At 47.9% G+C, this 12,424-nt stretch overlaps 1 protein-coding gene across 2 annotated transcripts in view; it reads right to left on the bottom strand.

Annotated features, from left to right (window-relative positions):
• LOC138265964 (glutamine--fructose-6-phosphate aminotransferase [isomerizing] 1) overlaps positions 1–12,424 on the bottom strand; it is a 220,860-nt gene that overhangs the window by 26,920 nt on the left and 181,516 nt on the right. The gene's annotated exons all lie outside the window — the stretch shown is intronic.

Consider the following 12,424-nt stretch of genomic DNA (forward strand, 5'->3'; position numbering starts at 1 on the left):
AAGTTGAAGGAACTTTAGGGATATACTTAGGATTTGTCCTCAGGATAACACCAGAACTAGTGAATTTGAGGCATGGCTCTTTAATAGTGAAGGCCTGAATGTCACTTACTCTTTTAGCTGAAGTAAGAGCCAGTAGTAACGCAGTCTTCCATGAGATGAACTTGAGATCTGCTCTGTGGATTGGCTCAAAAGGAGCTTTCATGAGTTGCATTAAGACAACATTCAAGGACCATAAAGGCGGAGGTCTCCGAACTGGTGGAAAAGCACGGAACAGGCCCCTCAGGAATTGCTTTACAATCCTGGTGGAATATAACGAGACCATATCTTGTGATCTACGGTATCTCGAGATCGCTGGCAGATGTACTCGAATAAAGGGGTATGAAAGTCCTGACTTTGCCAAATGCAACAGATATGGCAGTATTTGCTCCGGAAGAGTAGAGATAGGATGTATACCTTCCGCTGCACGCCAGACACAAAAAAGTTTCCATTTAAATTTGTAAGTCTTATTGGTAGTATCAGCTCTAGCTTTGGCTAAGATTTCTCTACACTCCGAGGAGATATTTAGATTTACATACTCATTGAATTCAGGAGCCAAGCCGATAAGTGAAGAGATGACGGATCCGGATGTCTGACTTGTCCATGGTGCATCGTCAAGAGGGTTGGACTCTGAGTTGCACATGTGGCTGTTCTGAGAGCATTAGGAGTTCCGGTTACCACACCTGTCTGGGCCATCTGGGAGCTATTAACAGAAGGCGACAACCCTCTGTCTTCATCTCCTTGATGACTCTCGGTACCAGCGGGATCGGAGGAAAAGCATAGGCATAGACCCCGGACCATCTCATCGAAAACACATTCCCCCACGATCCTTTCTGGGGAAGCCAACTTGCATAATAATGGGGCAGACCAAATCTCGATCTGTTTGCCACGTTCGAGAACAAGAAATGCCATAACAGGAAGAGTTGATCGAGAATTTCCTGGTCTAGCTCCCACTCGTGGTATGGTATAATCGTCCTGCTCAGGGTGTCTGCCAGAACGTTGGTCTGTCCTGGCACATGTTCTGCTTTCAGAGAATTGTTGTGCGTGATGGCCTATTTCCAGATGTCCTGAGCCAGCTGCGAGAGTTGTAGAGATCTTGTGCCCCCCCCACTTGTTTAGATAAAACATGCTGGTAGTATTGTACGTTCTGATTAAGACGCTTGAGTTTTGAAGTTTCGGCAAAAAGGCTTTGAGAGCTAGACCTATTCCTTTGTGCTCCAGTTGATTTATGTGGAGTCGAACCTCTGCTGCATTCCAAGATCCGCTGCTTTGTAAATCCTGGCAGTGTGCACCCCATCCCTCGAGAGACGCGTCCGTTGTTACTATGTAACTGGGCACCTGATGAAGGAACGTGAGCCCGTTGTACAAATTGGTCAGCGTTGCCCACCAAGCCATGGTGGTCTGCATTATTGGTGTTATGCAAACTTTGTCCTCGAAAGAGCCCTGCACCTGAGTCCACTGTACATCCAATTGATCTTGCAGGGGTCGCATATGGAGCCTGCAATCTGGGACCAGCGGAATGCATGACAAGATCATCCCTAGGAATGACTTGTAGGTGCGGACTGAAACAAACTTTTTTGTAGAGAGTTTGCGTGCTAAGAAGCTTAGCTTTTGCTTCCTTTCGTGAGATGGATACGCCTTGCTGCGGATCGTGTCTAGTATTGCTCCTAAGAAATTCAATGTATGTGTGGGATGAAGATGAGATTTTTGATAATTGACGACAAGCCCTAGGCTGCTGAACAATTGGAGGCAAACCAAAATGTGACGCACCACTTGAGGCTTTGAAGGTGCCTTTATGAGCCAGTCGTTGAGGTAGGGAACTACCTGCATGCCCAACTGGCAGAGGTGTGCTGCCACAGGAGCCAACATTTTCGTGGAAATTCTGGGGGCCGATTTCAAACCGAAGGGAAGAACTTGAAATCGAAGGTGCATACCAGCTACTTTGAACCTGAGGAACCTGCGGTGGTTGCGGTGTATTGGAATATGAAAGTAAGCATCCTGGAGGTCTAGGGATGCCATATGATCTCCAGTATTTAAAAGGCGCAAGACATCCTGTAGTATTACCATCCAGAATGATTGTTTCTTTAGGAACTTGTTTAGGGCTCTTAAGTCCAGAATGGGGCGCCAGTCTCCAGAGGGTTTCTTTACCAGAAAGAAGCGGGAATAGAATCCCCTGTTCCTGTGAGAAAAAGGGACCAGTTATATAGCTCCTTTGCGCAGCATCACTTGTACTTCCTTGAGGAGTTGGTTCACTCCCGGGGGTGGAGGGCCTGACGGAGGGACATCCGGTGGTGTCTGCGTGAATTCCAGAGTATGGCTACTGGCCACTACATCGAGCACCCACCTGTCTGATGTTATTGCTGCCCGTTGAAGGAAGTAATAAGTGATGCGACCTCCAATCTTCGAGATTGGTGTGGGGTAGTACGCTGGTATGGCTGGTAGGTCATTGTTTCCGGCCCGTATCCCTTCCACAGGCAGCCACTCTTCCTCTCGCTGGATGTTTATAAGCCGCAGCCGGTGGCAACCGGTAATGATGCTGCTGTTGGTGGTACTGTTGCCGGGGTCCTGTGGAGGAAGACTGATACTGGGGTCTGTACTGATGGTAGCCCCCTCGAAAGGAGTAACCTCCTCTACACCTTGCTCCCCGAAAGGACTGCTTCCTATACTGCAGGGTACCTAGTGATTTAGCTGTATCTGTATCTGTTTTGATGGCCTGTAACATGTCGTCGACATGCTTTCCAAACAGACTTTCACCATCAAACGGCATGTCCAGAATCCGGCTCTGGACCTCCGGAGGTAGACTTTAGCCATCCTTGCCTACGCAGGACCACGGCCCCTACTAGTTGCCTGAAACCTGTCAAAGAAATGTCTATTGCGCTATCTATAATCTCTGCCGCAATCCGTTCACCTTCCTGCAATACCTTCTCACTTCCACCTTGACATCCTCCGGCAAGAGATCCAAGAAAGCAGACATGTCTGCCCACATCTGGTGATCATATCTCCCTAGGATGGCTAGGGAATTAGCTGCCTTCACAGTGATCGCCGCTACCGAGGAGAATTTCTTTCCAATATTATCCAATCTCCTCCCATCTTTGTCTGGAGGAGATGCTATAGGTGTGGAAGGGGTCCTAGAACGACGCTGTACCGCCTGCGATATCACCAAATCCGGTTTTGGTTTCGACACTAAACAGACCGGAGAATCATCAGAGGCCTTATATTTCTTCTATAGCCTTGGCATTTGTGAAGGCACTGTCGCCGGACTCTTCATCGCCTTCAGCCCCTCCTGCTATAGGAAATCTACTATCGGTATAGCCCTTACCGACCTCTTTGATGGCTCCTTGAAGTCATAAAGGAAACACTCTGTTTCGTGAGAAACAATAGACAGACCAAATCACTTTGCCGCTCTCTCAATCAAATTATGTAAACCTCCTATGTTCTCAGGAGGCAAATCCACCGGACCTGCTGGAGGTGGAGATGGTGTGGGGATGAGGTAGTCATCCCATTCGCTAGCCACTGACTCCCTTATCTCACCCTCTTCCCTCTCGTCGCCCGACGAGGGATGATCTTCTTGTGTTTGGTTACTCAATGGTATGCCAGTGTGCGGCGTGCCTAGGAGACTGGTTCTCGGGGTTTGACGAGGTGTCTGGTGACTGTCAGGCCTGGGTGGCGTTATAGGTGTTGATGGTGGAAATCTCCTGTAGTAGTCGTTAAGCATACACTCAAGGTCTGCAACCAATGTGCTTGGCATGGGGAGGGATAATTGTTGTTCCCTCAGTGGGTATGAAGTTGAAGCATAGTTGGGCTGGTGTACTGCCCTTCATCCTCCTCATCAAAGTCCTGGCATTTTACATGCAGCTGAGAAGGACTACTAGCTGCACCATCATTCCCTCATCTTGGGAATACATGTCATCGTCGTCATCCAAGAGATGTTGCGGGGGATATGGCAATACCTTGCTCGGGGAGGTATGTATCGGAAGAATGTCAGATGATTTCTCCCCTATGGTGATGAGTGAAAGAGGTAAGAATCTTGTTGAGTCCTCTTGAGAATATGTCATCATTGTTGACGATTGCTCCGGTGAAATCCCCAGGAGGATCGACGGTTTATCCGTTGCCATGGTTGTCGACGGTGCTCTCGTCGACGGTTCCCTCATCTACGGTTCCCTCAAATGGTTCCCACATTGACGGTTCCCACGTCAACGAGTCCCCTGTCGGCATTTGTCTCGCCAACGGTGCTGTCATCGCCAGTGTGCTTAACGACGGTGCCTTCTTAAACCTCATCGACAGGTGCTTCGTCGACGGTAGTGCCTTAGTCGATTGGTGGACCCACGATGCCGTCGACAACGTCTTTGTCGACAAAGCTTTCTTAAATATTTTTGCCGTAATGATAGTCGTCGACGATAATGGTGGCGACGTCATTATCATCGGTGAGACCGCCGCTGTAAACGTCGACGACACTGTTGTTGATGTCACCGTCGACACCGTCGTCGACGGGCGTTTTTTGTCCGAGGAGAGCCTTACCGGATCTTTCTGCGGTGACAGAGACAGGGATGCACTTTTAGCAGTAATCTTCCTCTGCAGAGGCGAAGTAGGCTCTGAATGAACATTTTTTGGCAACCTTGTGTGGGTCTCTGATTGAAAAATATTCTTCTCATGTCTCTCGTGTCTCAGCAGAGACATGCTTTACCTTTTTGGCCGTCTGTCTCTGTGCCTCGTCAGGCAATCTTCCCTTCTCACCTGTTCTTTTTAAGGAGTGAGAAGCCTGAGATGACATTTCGCTTTCATCTGAGGAAGGATGTTCCATGGCTTTCTGTTTCTGTAGCCACAAGAGAAGCCTACCCTCATGGTCCTTGAGGGTTTCTTGACTGAAGGTGCGACAGATCTTGCAGTAACCCAACTTGTGGTCTGGGTGGAGGCAGTAGATGCACTTTTTGTGGGGGTCATCAACATGTAGTCTCTTCTTCCCACAACTGCAACAGTCTCTGAACAGACCCTTTTTTTCTCTTTTCAGACATGATATAGCTGGAAAGCTGGGTTCACTGAGAGAAATAATTCTGGTCAGAAAAGGTAAACTGAGCAGAGCTCAGGGAGACTCCCTTCACCCGACGTGCTGTAGAAAATCTGAGGGAAAGCAGCCTCTGTTGGGAGTGTTCAGAAGGGTGCTGAAACCTGATTGGATGGCACTAAAGTTTGGGTCTTTTCACAAAACAAAATGGATAGGCTATAAAATAGCCTATGGGGCCTACCTAGGCTCAGTGGTTTTAAACCTACTGCTTTGTGTATTTGAGGTCACCGTGAGGTTCCCACCTAGACGACGGGGATGATTCAAGCATGTGAATCTATGAAAGATCCAATACTGGAGAAATCCAAGCTATAATGGCCAATATTTCAAAGCTGCTCCACTTCTTTTACTGCCTAGTAGCTCAAACAATGAGCTTTCATATGGATACAAATCCGAACCTCTAATCTCAAACTGCTGTATGAACATCTCCTTCCTCCTGAGGATTTCAAACATATGATCCAATTCTTAGCCCTATCAAGAATAGATGATGGTCATAACTACTAAAAGGGATCCCAAAACTCTACCTGGATCCTTCGAAATCCAGCTCTAAACTATGCTGCTGGATTTGAATCAGGCAGAGGGAAGTACCACCACGTCACACCATCTGGCTTTCACTAAAAAACAAGCTACTTACCTTCCATGATGCCATATCTGATACAGACATATTTTAGTTGCAGATTCCTTAGCTTAGCCTTTTCCCAGGCGTCAGCCTGGATTCAGAGATTTTTCTTGAGCAGTACCTGCCCGGTCAGGTGGCTTCAGTCAGCTTTGTGTCCATCGCCGGTGTTGTGAGCGTCAGATGTGACATCGCTGTATCGATATAGGTATCACCCAGGTGTGCGGACGTCAATTTCTTTTCACAACTTTCCATGCCAGAAGCACAGAGCCATGAAGAACACTGACCTCTGGTGCATCAAAACTAGGGCCCTGAAGGGGAATTCCCAGTCCCTAAAAATAAGTTCGGAGAGCAGAAAGGATGGGTGAATCGGTAAAGAATCTGCAACTAGAATATGTCTCTACCAGATAAGGCATTACCAAAGGCAGGCAACTTGTTCATCTGATAGAGATTTCTAGTTTCAGATTCCTTACCTTAGGATAGATACCCAAGCAATACCATCCCCGGAGGTGGGTCTGCGCACCAAGATCATACTAGTAAGTCCTGCAGGACTGAATGGGCAAATTCTCCTATCCCTTTGGTCCAGGCAGTAGTGTTCAGTGAACGTGTGCAATGAAGCACATGCTGCTGCCCGACAGATGTCCAGGACTGAAACTCCATGTGCTAATGCAGTGGTCCCAACTTTTGCTCTGGTAGAGTGAGTGGGGGTGCTTTTCAGCCAATGCGTAGCACCACAATGCAGAGAACAACTCATCTGGAAGATAGTTCTCTCCTGCACTGCCTAACCTTTCTTTGCACCCACATACCCAACAAATAGCTGATCATCCACCCGGAACTCTTTGGTACGATCAAGGTAGAACACCAGCGCTCTTTTTGGGTCAAGCCGGTGGAGTCTCTCCTTAGAAGGATGAAGGGGTGCACAAAAAGTAGGCAAGGTGCTGGATTGGTCTACATGAAAGGGCATCACCACTTTTAGAAAAAAAATGAAGCCCTGGTGCAAAGCACCACTTTTGTCAGGATAGATGGAAAGGTAGGGTGGCTTAAATGATAGTGCCTGTATCTCACTCACCCTGCAAGTAGATGTAAAAGCCACAAGGAGGGCTGTTTTTAACGTCGGAAGCCTGAGAGGACAATTATGGAGCAGTTCAAAAGGAGGGCACATTAAGAAAGTTAAGAACCAAATTAAATTCCCACTACGGCATTATGAATGGTGATGGAGAAAACATATGGCTAAGACCCTTAAGGACTCTACTGACAATAGGAGATTTAAACAAAGAGGGCTGGTCAGGTAATTTCAGAAATGCAGAGATAGCAGTCAAATAACCTTTGAGGGTACTCAAAGCACAGCCCTGCTGGGCCAAAGAAAGTATAAACAAGAGGACCTGGGGGGAAATAGACTTGTCTGTGCATCGACTGGTGTATATCCATTTGGTTGAGGGATGCCTGGCTGGCAAGATAACGTTACAGACTTCCAGAATGCGCAAAACTGCTGACATTTCATATTCTCTGAGGAGGCAAACCGATCTAAACACTGCTGAAAGAGACCTTGTGCCACCTCCAGATGGAGACGCCATTCGTAATCAACCAGGCATTGTCAGCTGAGTGCATCCACTAGCATTCAGAGAGTCCACCGGATGTTGAACCACCAGGGAAATGCCCTGATGTTGCAGCCATGTCCAGAGACGAAGAGTCTCCTGACAAAGAGTGCATGACACCACCCGGCCCTGCTTGTTGCAGTACCATATGGCTGTGGTGTTATCTGTGAACACCTGCACTACTTTCCCTTAGACAGAGGGAAGGAAAGCTTTCACTGCCAGTCTGATAGCCCTGAGCTCCAAAAGACTGATGTGGAGCCCGGACTACAACAGAGACGAGATGGCTCGGATCTTCGCCTCTCCCATGCGGCCGCAGCATCTCAGGAATGACGCATCTATCACTTCTGTCAGATCTGTATGGGGAAGGGAGAGGGAACTGCCTCAGATGTGCCTCGGACCAATTTGTGGTTCAACAGCCACCACTGCAGATCTTGAGCAGTTCCCTCCAAGATCTGGACCATGTTGGAGAGATTCCCCTAATGCTGCACCCACTGGAACGTCAGGTCCCACTGCAGAGTCCACATATGCTATCTAACATGTGACACCAGCAGGATGCAGGAGGCCAAGATGCCCAGCAACCTCAGAATCAGTCTCACCAAAATCCAGGATAGAGGCTGACACATCAGTATCATAGCCTGAATATCCTGAGTAGCTACACAGGAGTATAAGCCAGAAACTGCACTGTGTCCAGAATAACTCAGATGAAAGGGAACATCTGAGAAGGAGTCAGGTGTGACTTTGGCACATTTAGAGTGAACCCCAGCGAATGCAGGAGGTCTGCTGTAGTCTGGAGGTGGGAGACGACAGCCTGGACCAGTCCTCAATAAAGGGGAAGACTGAACCCCCTGATCTGCGCAGATGAGCAGCGACCACTGCAATATACCTTGGTGAACACTGAGGGGCGCTGGTAAGACCAAAGGTGAGCAGGGTGAACTGAAAATGCTTGTGGCCTACCATGAATCACAAGTAACGCCTGTGGGCAAGCAGAAAGGGAATATGGAAATAGGCATCCTGCAAGTCCAACACTACCATTCAGTCTCCTGGGTCAAGGGCAGATAGAACCTGAGCCAGAGTGAGCATTTTGAACTTCTCTTTCCTTGAGGAAGAGATTGAGGGATCAAAGGTCTAGGATAGGACGGAGGCCCTTGTTCTTTTTGGGCACCGGAAAGCAGCACGAGTAACAACCACGCCCTACTTCTGGCACAGGGACCCTCTCTATGGCTCCCGTGGCCAAGACAAACATAACCTCCTAGCGGAGAAGTGGCAAGTGATCCTCCGTCATCCGATCGTAGGATGATGGCATGGATGGAGGGGTCATCTCGAAGAGTGGGAGGGGGTGTAGCCCCTTTGGACTTTTTGCAAAACCCACCTGTCTGACGTGATGGACTGCCAGCGGGGCAGGTGATGGTGAATTCTGCTTCCGACTGGTCCCTGGTGGGGAAGCGCCAGACTAGGAAGGTTTGGAGGCTGCTGGGGTGGTTTTGCTGGAGCGCTGGCTCCAGATCCACAAGGACATTGGATCCCACGTCTCCGGCCATGCATAGACTGGGCAGCATGTGTGGCAAGGTGGCAGGAGGGGAAAGAACGTGGTTGGGTGCCCCTTCTGTAGCCACAAACAGGGCGAAAAGCAGACTGAGGGGGGTGTGGAGCAGCTGTGAGGCCTACAGACCTGGCTGTAGCTCAGGACTCCTTAAAGCGCTCAAGCACAGAGTCTGCTTTGTCTCCAAAGAGACAGGTACAAGCAAAGGGCATGTCCATAAGGGTGGATTGGACATTCCCAAAAAACAGAAGTCCTCATCCAGTCTTGGTGCTTCAAGGCCACTGTCAGTGCAACTGACCTGCCTAGTTAGTCAGTCGTATCAAGCCCACACCGTATTGCTAATTTTGCTGCATCTCTCCCATCAGCAACAGCTTGGGAGAGAATGGCCTAGATACCTCCCGGACCTCTGGCACCGCCTGTGCAATCGTGTTCCATAAAGTATGGATATAACAGCCCAAAAGGCAAGTGGTATTCACAGATTGCAATGCCTGGCTAGAGGAAGAAAACATCTTCTTCCCAAGCTGATCCAGCATCTTGGATTCCCTCCCCGGGGAGGCAGAAGGCAATGTGACAGGGGACGTGGAGGCTTGGATAACCAGGCTCTCCAGGGGTTGGTGTTGCCTTAGGAACACCGGGTCATTGGGAGCGGGTCTATGGCGGCGGTTAATTGTCCTGTTCACAGGAGCCCCTGTGCTGGGTTTGGACCAGGTCCCCTGCAAGACATTAGCGAGGGCTCCATTAAAGGGCAAAAGGGGTTCAGAAGCTGAAGTTACAGGCTGAAGCACCTCTGTCAAGAGGTTAGCCCCGACTGCCACTGATGGCAGCTCGAGGCCCAGGACCTCAACCACACTCCACACCACTATTGAGTTGGACGCTCCCTCCTACGCAGCCACGGTAGGGGGTACAAGCATGCCAGTGTCAGGGGAAGTTTTCAGACCAAGGCCTCACCCAGGTCCGTCTGCCTGTCCATGGGATATTCTAGTTGGTATTTCAAAGGGTCCAGCAACCCCTCCCAATCCTCACTGTACACCAACCCAGGAGAATAAGGATCATGATCCAACCTAGAGGGCAAGGTCCCTGTCGAAGTCAGAATTGGCGTCACGTGACGCTTGTCCAGCTCTGTGTCGGAAATTAGGATGGGGTGGATGCAGACTGTGGGAAAGGGCAGCGTCTGGAGCGTTGATGTCAGAACAGTCTTCAGGGAAGACTGAGGTGATACGACTGATGCCAGTTCAGACCTGGAAACAGATCCATATGTGCCCCCCAGAGCCGAAGCCACCGGCACGGAACCCGAAGGGGACCCTGCCGACTCTGCGGGGCCCAAAAGACCTCCTGCAGAGGCAGACTGCCCAAATATGAGATGCATGGTTTCGGGGAGTTGGGCAGGGGGAGGCTCCGGCTCCCAGAAACTCTGAATGTCACGGAGTCGACCCAGGTGCACACTCCGAGGACTGAGGCTTGGAACGACAATGCTGATTTTCCCCTCGCTGTGTCACCCAATGGATGTGGTGAAGTCAAAGAACGGTTGCTCTTCTTCAACTTCTTTTTGTGCCTCAACTTACTTTCCTTTCCTGAAGACTTGGAGTTGGACGATGAAGAACAAGGATTTAGGGGCCTCTCACTCAAAGCTTTTGGATTCATGGCCCAGCATTCAGCGCACAAATTCGGGTCGTGGTCGCGCTCCAAACACCACAAGCATATGAGGTGCAGATCTGTCACAGACTTCACCCAATGACAGGATCCACGGGGCTTGAACCTGGTCTTGCATGACGACATCCTCAACGCACCAGAATTGTAGACACACTAAAACCTTCGACAAAAAGTTGAAAATAGACCAGTCAAAAAGTGACACAGGGGTAGCTCTTCTGATCTGCGCTGGCTGGCGCGGAAAGCAAAGAGCGGACAGCGTGCTCGGGTGGCACCTATACAAGTCCCGTAATGCCATATCCTGTGCACACAATGCCGATGACAGACGCAGAGCCAACTGACACCACCAGCAAGAGTACTGCTCGAGAAAAATCTCTGGATCTAGACTGGTGCCTGGGGAAATTCTACTAGAAGTCTCTCAGATGTGGCTACTCACTTGAATCAAGAAATATTCCGAAACTGGTGCACATTCTTCACAAATCAACTCTTTCAAAGTCCCTGATACATCTCTCAGAGAAACTGATAATTCTGGAGGTCAATGACTTCGTCACAGCACTAGCATCATCCTACTTCAAGTCCCCTACTGTCAGAGAAAACAAAACATCAAATAAGCCTTCTAAGGATCTGCTTTCAGACTGTGGAGCTTCATTACCCCATCAATCAGAAAAAAAACTATTTTGAGGTCTCCAAGGATGAGATGAAAACTCTACTTTTTAAACAACTACTTCGACTTTTTCTCCTGGAAGGACCTGTTAACTTACTGGTCTATCACAATATTACAGATTGGCTTGAAATGGGTCATTCTCTATCTTAGTCCTTATTTCTCACTCCTGATGGATTTGATCCCTTCCCTCTTATTTTGGGATGTTGGCTTTATGTCTATACTTGCTTATCTTCTTTGTGATTCTTTTTTTAAATAGAAGACCTTCCCAAAGTCAGACTTGACCTTGTTTAAATCACATTCTTTACCTTTCATTTGAGTTACTGAATATAGTCCTGCATAGTCTGTTTTATCCATCTACCTTGTACATTATAGAATAAATACTTCCCACTATTGCTTTATATGCCCCGTACTGTGTAAAGCATTCTGACAGCATTTGGAGTCGAGTCCACACAACGCAAAAACAAACAATATGAAACTAAGAGGATGGGCTTTACAACATTTTATCTAAAATCTGTATATTTTAAAACTGATGTTTTAGGAGAACACCTGTTCTGAAAAGGGAGTAAATCAAATATGTGAATCTATGAAATATCTGATGCCAGGGAATCTGGGGTTCACCAAAAGTGGATTATGTAAAAACAAAAGTGATAAAGTTATTAGCAAAACATACTTTGGTGGCTTTTATACTTGCCAGATATTGGGTACTACAGAGAGCTCCTAAATTATAATTTTTAAAGAGAGTTCATAAACCACATAACAGGTGAAGCCACAATGGAGATGCATGGGTCTTGCTCTGGGCAAGGCAAGCTCTAACATGCATCATCCAGCTGTTTGGATCCTATGCCATTTGCATATGAAGAGGACAAGGTAAATCAACAGTGAGGACTAATGTAGGGGCTGAGTCGAGTGTTTATTTCTTGCATATGAAATGTTATGGTGCATGTTTGATGCCATCTGTGAGGTCATGTAATGTACATTTACGCTCGGTGCAGGTAAAGGCTCGTAGTCACTGCCTGAAATTAGTCAAGCGCACCACTGTTGAGGTATTTCTTTGGAATGTCTTATATTTTGGCATTTGATTAACAACAAAATTAAATTTATAATAATGATCTGATTGTCGTCTGGAAAACATTTTACTTGATTATAAAATATTTTAAATGGATTTTATGTACATTGTCTCCAATGTTTTCACTATAATAGCTATACAAAAGGGAGGAAATGCTTGCACTTCACCTCTTTAAAATGCAGTTTTTGCTGTTGACTTTCA

This window comes from Pleurodeles waltl, chromosome 11 (genome assembly GCF_031143425.1).
Source record: "Pleurodeles waltl isolate 20211129_DDA chromosome 11, aPleWal1.hap1.20221129, whole genome shotgun sequence".
Lineage (NCBI taxonomy): Eukaryota > Metazoa > Chordata > Amphibia > Caudata > Salamandridae > Pleurodeles > Pleurodeles waltl.